This window comes from Lynx rufus, unplaced genomic scaffold (assembly GCF_022079265.1).
Source record: "Lynx rufus isolate CCGP_SWC_20201006 ecotype Redwood Valley unplaced genomic scaffold, mLynRuf1.p SCAF_12, whole genome shotgun sequence".
Classification (NCBI taxonomy): Eukaryota; Metazoa; Chordata; class Mammalia; order Carnivora; family Felidae; genus Lynx; species Lynx rufus.
The window spans coordinates 25,179,531-25,186,691 of NW_025814826.1; the positions used below are offsets into that span (position 1 = coordinate 25,179,531).

General features: G+C 34.5%; 1 protein-coding gene across 7 annotated transcripts in view; it reads right to left on the minus strand.

Annotated features, from left to right (window-relative positions):
- STAU2 (staufen double-stranded RNA binding protein 2) overlaps positions 1 to 7,161 on the minus strand; it is a 308,899-nt gene that overhangs the window by 227,054 nt on the left and 74,684 nt on the right. The gene's annotated exons all lie outside the window — the stretch shown is intronic.

Here is a 7,161-nt window from a genome sequence, read left to right on the forward strand (position 1 = left end):
AGAGAGAGAACTAAGGTCAAAGGGGGGGAAGTCATGCACAAATGAACTTTTCTTTCTCCTTTAATGTATGAGAAAGTAATTTATGAAATTTATTAAAGCAATCGTTATCTCTGTTCATTGCCAAAATATTTTATGTGATTACATATTCACCAAACGTATATTCAGCTAACTGGCAACTTCATTCTACTTAAAATGCAGAAGAAATCTAAAATGTATGAGGGAAAAAATAAATTCTGAAGTCAAAAAGCCCATGAACCAAATAAAGCTCATGTACTTCACACTTCTAGGATCACCCTGAAGCCTAATTCAAAGCCTTGTTATTCTTACATTGCTTCCAATCCTAACTTCAGTATCAGTTTTCAAGGTAATAGTTTAAGAGCCTTAAAGAGGCAAGGGACAAGCAATGCTACACAAAGACACACTGACATGCAACAAGAAATAATATGACAAGATTGTCAAGGATGATTTAGGAAGTAACAAAAGCAGACTTGGGTACTCAGGAAACTGATGTCTAGGAGTATCTGACATAAGAACATACCATGTATTTATGTTACAAGACTTATAAAAAGGGTAAATCCTCAGCAATTTAGAAAACTTGGCTATCCAGAACAACTGATTCCTTGAGGATGGTGGTTAGCTACCATTTTTACCTTCTTGTTTAACTCTTTCAAAAGTCCTGGGACTACTTAAACTAGCCTATCATAAAATAATCATTGATGTTGATAAAGGGTAATATGTGTTTCAACTGGTATTCCAATGGCTGGGCATTAGAATGACCTGGGGAACTTTTTAAAGCACGGGTGTTCAAATTCCCCAACCAGAAATTCTGATTTCATTAGTCTAGATAGAGTGTGGCATCAGACTGGTTAAATGTTTTTAGGAAAACCTGATGTTCTGCCAGGATTGGGAACCACTAAGATACACAATTTTCTGTATGACATCTTTAAGAATCTTTAAGGAACCTTAATTTTTTTTTTAATGTTTATTTATTTTTGAGAGAGAGAAAGAGAAACAGAGCATGAGCAGGGGACAGGCAGAGAGAGAGAGGGAGACACAGACTCCGAAGCAGGCTCCAGGCTCTGAGCTGTCAGCACAGAGCCCAACACCGAGCTCGAATGCACGAACCATGAGATCACGACCCGAGCCAAAGTCGGACCTTCGACTGAGCCACCCAGGCTCCCCTTTAAGGAATCTTTAAGCGGATAAAGTGTACAGCATTTCCCAAATTTGTCTTCAAATCCCTTTTTTCATAGAACATCTTATAAAACTTACTTAAGTAATTCTTTAGATGAAAATCAAGGTACATAATAAGTTTAGAATTAAATTGTGCCACTTTCCGAACTTTATATGAGCCTTAACAGCAGCAGAGGAAGTAAGAGAAGGAAAAAAAAAAAAAGTGTATTACTATCACATTTTTATTGTATTAAAAGAATTCCAAATGTGAGATTTTAGTTAAAATTCCAAATGAGAAGTTATAGTTTCAACTAAAAAACTTCAGCATATTGGGGCGCCTGGGTGGCGCAGTCGGTTAAGCGTCCGACTTCAGCCAGGTCACGATCTCGCGGTCCGGGAGTTCGAGCCCCGCGTCAGGCTCTGGGCTGATGGCTCAGAGCCTGGAGCCTGTTTCCGATTCTGTGTCTCCCTCTCTCTCTGCCCCTCCCCCGTTCATGCTCTGTCTCTCTCTGTCCCCAAAATAAATAAACGTTGAAAAAAAAAAAAAAAAACTTCAGCATATTTAAATCATGCTTACAGTAAGCCTGTGACTCACACACTGTGAAAGCTAATTCCAAAGATAAATTTATGCTGCCCTCTAATGGTTCAAGATAAATTTTTTTTACCTGTATAATACCAGAAATACTGATGATGAAATCAATTTTATTATTTATAAATGGGAAAATTATATTCAATGCCATAGAAGAAAAATAGGATTTCACTCTGGGGTATGATTGAGCTCAAAAGACTAGCTATGACTGCTATATTTGTGTTCAAGACTTTTTAAGTTATCAAGCCATTTTCATCCTACCACCACGTTTGACAATCCAAGTAAAAATCAAGATAAAAATATACACCACTTCTGTTATTCCACAACAGCCATCTCTAATTCAGCTTTTCTTCAAGTAAATCTATATCAATGGTCTTCAAACTCAATGTGCGCACACCATTAAGGAATTTTGAAAACTATGTGTATTCTTGCACATTTTTATTACATCTAAAATTTTAATTAGCACACCTAAAATTTTTCATTAGCTTAAATACTTGCAAAGAATATAGTTTCTGGTTTACTGCAATATTGGCAATTTAAAATACAAGTGTTATGTCACTCCTTTAAATGTACCCAAAGGAATCTAAATATCCTAACAAGTTGATACCTACCCTCAAAAGCACAAAAATTCTCTTCAGTATATCAAGATTTTTATAAATTTTTTTTCCTTCTGGAACTTGCATGTTATTCTTTTCTCTCCATGGAATTTTACCGTTAACTTTATACCTGGAAATCTTTTATGGCTCATTCTATTATAATCCTAATGTGTCAAAAATATGGATATTAATTAAAATTTCTAGACGTTTGTATTTCCTGTCACCATAAGCATATATGCTCAAAAAAACCTGTGGAATGAGACATTGTTACAATTGTTGTTAGCAGATAATTAATGGAACATAAATATTAGACACTTCAATGAATAATTTTTAAACAAAAAGTAAAATCTTAGGGATATGCTTCTTACTGAGATGGATAAGAAAGAATAATCCTCACTGCTAAAAGAACATAGATTCTCAATTTTATTCTTAATTCAAAATTTCCTAGGTTTAATCATTGAGAAACGCTACTCACATGCAGAAGTAAATCATCCGAGTTTTGTTACAGCAATACATATTTTGTGTCACAACTTATATTATGATCTATCAGAAACTGCTTTTAATGACATGACAACTGATAACTTGACTAGATCCTCTTGTAATTTGTGGAAAGCAAAGAACTAGAAACTACTGACATACAATAGGAAGTGTTACGTGTTTATTACAAGTATTCAGCTTCTCAATTTCAAGGAAGAAGTCCAAAAAAGCATTCCTAAGACAACAAATGACTATTAATTATATAAATTATTCTTTCACCTAGCAGCATCTCCTTTAATTTGATATACTCAGAAAGGGTAAAAAAAAAAAAAAATTTAAAATATTGTTAATTTCAATACCCTTCCCTGGTATATTTGTGTAATAAAGTGGTTTTTTTTAATGTTTATTACTGAGAGACAGAGAGAGACAGAGCATGAGCATGGGACAGACAGAAAGAGGAGACACAGAATCTGAAGCAGGCTCAGGCTCTGAGCTGTCAGCACAGAGTCCAAACTGCAAGATCATGACCCGAGCCGAAGTCAAGACGCTTAACCGACTGAGCCACCACCACCCAGGCACCCCTCTAATAAAGTGCTTTTATCTTATCATGAACTTCACATATATTGTCACCAAAACTTTGGAATAGCAGACTTAGCTCATTTAATTTATGGTAAACACCCAACAATACATACTGTCAACCAACCCCAAACTAGGCTGCCAAAAAAAAAAAAGTCTGGCTTTGTTTCTCAAAGTTGGGCTTAAAAGAATAAGATTTCTCACAAAGCAAGACCCAAGTATACGCCACATGCAACAGGATACCAAAAGCAGAGAAAGACTAAAAATTAAAGGACAAAGGTATATCAGGTTAATGGAAACTAAAAACACAGTGATTGTAACCTTGATACCAGACAAAGTGAATTCTATCTAAAATGCATTAATGTAAAAGGACATTTTCTAATGCTACAAATCTGCAATTCTCAAATAATATATAACCGTTATGAGTATCTATGGGTCAAATAACACAGCAACCACCTCTATAAAGCAAAATGTTACAGGAGATGCAAGTAGATATAGATAGAAGCATGCAAATACGAAGACAGTTTAACATACCGCTCTTGGTACAAGACAGATGAAGTAGGCAAAAAGTAAAGATACAGAAGACCTAAACAACAAAATCTTATGGAAGATCATATATACATCAATCTTCATTTCCTTTATATTTCTCAAGTACATATGCAATCCTTGCACTGATTCCACACTAGATCTCAAAGAAAGCATGAGTAAGTGCCATCAAGTAGAAACATTACCAAAAAAAAAAAAAAAAAAAAAGTCTTGGATCACAAAGTGATAAACCAGAAATTAAAAAATTATAAAATGAAAAAATAACCCTCTACTTGAAAAATTAATCCTTTACTGAACAACTTCTACATAAAGGGAAAATACAAACTGAAATTACAGAACAAAAATAATGAAAATACTATATAACTGGAACTACAGGACACATGTAAAGCAGTGATCAGAGGAAAGTTTATAGCCTTTAACAATTACATCAGTAACAATGAAAGCATTAGGATCAACGAATTAAATTCAACTCAAGAAACTTTTCTAAAAGCTATTATTACTAACTTGGTATTAGATTCTGTTTGCTCATGCTTTGTTTTTTCTTACATTATTTATGTTTGGCATTAGATTTCAATTTCCTTTTCTGTACCATCTTTACCAGGTTTAGGTAACAATGTTATACTTGTTTTGTAAAAAGAATTTAAAAATTCCCCCTCCTTCTTCTATCATGTGACTCTTTTGCTTAAAATTGTACACAGTAAAATTTGGAAATTCTCCTCTGTCTCTATATCTGTCTGGTCTAGATTATAAATGTTATATAGACTTAAAAATGTTAAAGACTATGTAGTCTTTGATAATTTGGTAGACAGAATACCTCTGTGAAACTCTGTGGGTCTGGTCCTTTTGTGTGCATTTATTAACTTTCTCTATTTGTTTCAGTGAATATTGATGCATTCAAGCTTTATATTTCTAAGGGGCCAATTCTGGTAAACAATATTTCCCAGGAAATTATCTAGATCATCTAGGTTTTCCAATATATTTTTACAGAGGTCTGTAGACTCTTACAATTTGTTAAAATTTTCTGTTCTAATTTCTTTGCCATTCTGCCTTAATCTTCATTATTTCTTTCTCTGTACTTTCATTGTTTTCTTTTCTCTAACTGCATCAGCTAGTCAGTCTACGACAAATAGTTTTGGAGATGGCGTGCCTCATTACTGATCTTGGTGTTAAAGAAGATAAATAACCTTCTAAAGTACTCTCGAGGTGTCTGCCATAATCCCCATTATGGCATTTATCATTCTCAGTTATAATCATGTATCCTCCACTACCAGGCTATAAGCTCAAGGGTAAGGGCAGTGTCCTCATCTTCAAGTTCGCCAGCATCTCACTTCTCAAGAACTACTAATTGATTAACACCGACATACTGAATGAATCAATGAATAAACATATTCCTGGTGTCAATGAATCAGAGGAGAAAAAAAAAAATGTGTCCCCAGATAAGAATCTGTAACTGTGAGGTGGTGTTAAAACTGGCTGGACCACACTTCACACTCATTAGCATGGCCCTCGTCAAAAAAATCAGAAAATAGTAAGTTTGGCAACCAAGTGGAGAAATGGGAATCCCAGTATAAAACCAAATTTGGACAACGTAGATTGTATTTTTAGACTAGAAATTTCCGTACCAAATATACGAATTTTTTTTGTTCTAGCATGCCATCTCCACTCCTTACCAACTTTGGAATACACTAACCATCAGATTCTATACCACTACTATAAGGCCCATCTTACCCATTATGCCCTAGGCTAATACAATGCCTCTATCACTTTTTCCATCTTCAGCTGCCTGTCCGCTGCCTTCTTCTAAAGCATGCCTAGCACTTAAGGCACGGCCCTTTCCTTGGGCTGACTAAACTTGCTTCTATCAATAAACAATTTTAAATTAAAGCTGTGGAAGGGGAAACGGTCTCTATCATCTCTGATGTATCTGAAACCTTTGGTTCTTTTCTCCTGCTGTTGTTAGGGTTGCAAGAGGCTAACTTCTATTGGTCAGGTGGGATTGAGGGGAAAATGTTCCTTGGAAACCAAAGTTAGAACTATTTACAAGGTATATGGTTCACTGTAATTAAAAAGAGCTTTTATGGAATATCTTGTGAACTGTGCCACCATTTACCACACTCTATGAGAAATACATTCTAAGTTTCCAGTAACCAACATAAAAACAAACTTTGGGACATGGCCTATTTTGATGCTCACCCAAAATCTTGCCCAGAATTTATTAGATACAATATTTCATTTCCAAGAAATACTATTATTGCAGAAACTTCTATAAACATGTAACATAAACTCTCACTGATAGTCATAGCACTTACATTGCAAACCATACTTAAATTTATTTCTAAATCCAATTAACATTAAAAACTTCATAAACCTTTTGCTAAAAATCAACAGTTGAACAAAACATGTAACAAGTGATTGAACATTAAGAAAAAACACCTGGTAGATCACGTTTTTCAATTCATAAAGGAACTCTCCAAGACAAAGACAAAAAGACAGAATTTTTGAAATTTCTCAGAGCTAAGACTAGCAACTGTATAAATTCTTTGTACAATTCTAAAAATAGAAAGCCCACTCATCTATAGGTCACATGCCACGTTAACAAGGTCTTCACAAGCTGAACTGTCATTTTGTCCAGGTATTTTTTAAAACACAGGTAAATATGCATTGTTAAAGCAAGATTTTGCTGAATTACATGAAAGAAACATTTGTGGTAGAGTATTGCTTCAAACACATAGGGGACAAACTATTGTCCTTGGTTTCCAGAGGATGAACAACAGACTGGTAAAATGGGTCTCAAATAAAATAATACAGGATGCTGCTTATTTCTCTAATCTAGGAGAAAAGTTATTGGGATTGTAAAAAAAAAATCATGGCTAGAAAGATGGATCACTTCTTATAAAGAGTTTTGAATATAGTGTTGATCACATTTAAGTCCAGGGTACATTTTCCTGAAGAATCATGATAAACTTGCGGGAGATGAGGACTTACCGTCCACCTTACAGATGAGGGCTTTGATGCTACTTTCCTTGTACTCACCTTTATGGAGAATAATTTTTAAACATTCAGCATAAAGAACTCAAAAAGGATTCTCAAGAGCATTACAAAAATAAGTGGCTAAATAAAACGATCAACCCAGAATTATAAAAAGTCATTTTTTTTTAAGGATTGGCTTTGTTTATTCTACTTTTGTTTTTGTTTTAAGGGGAT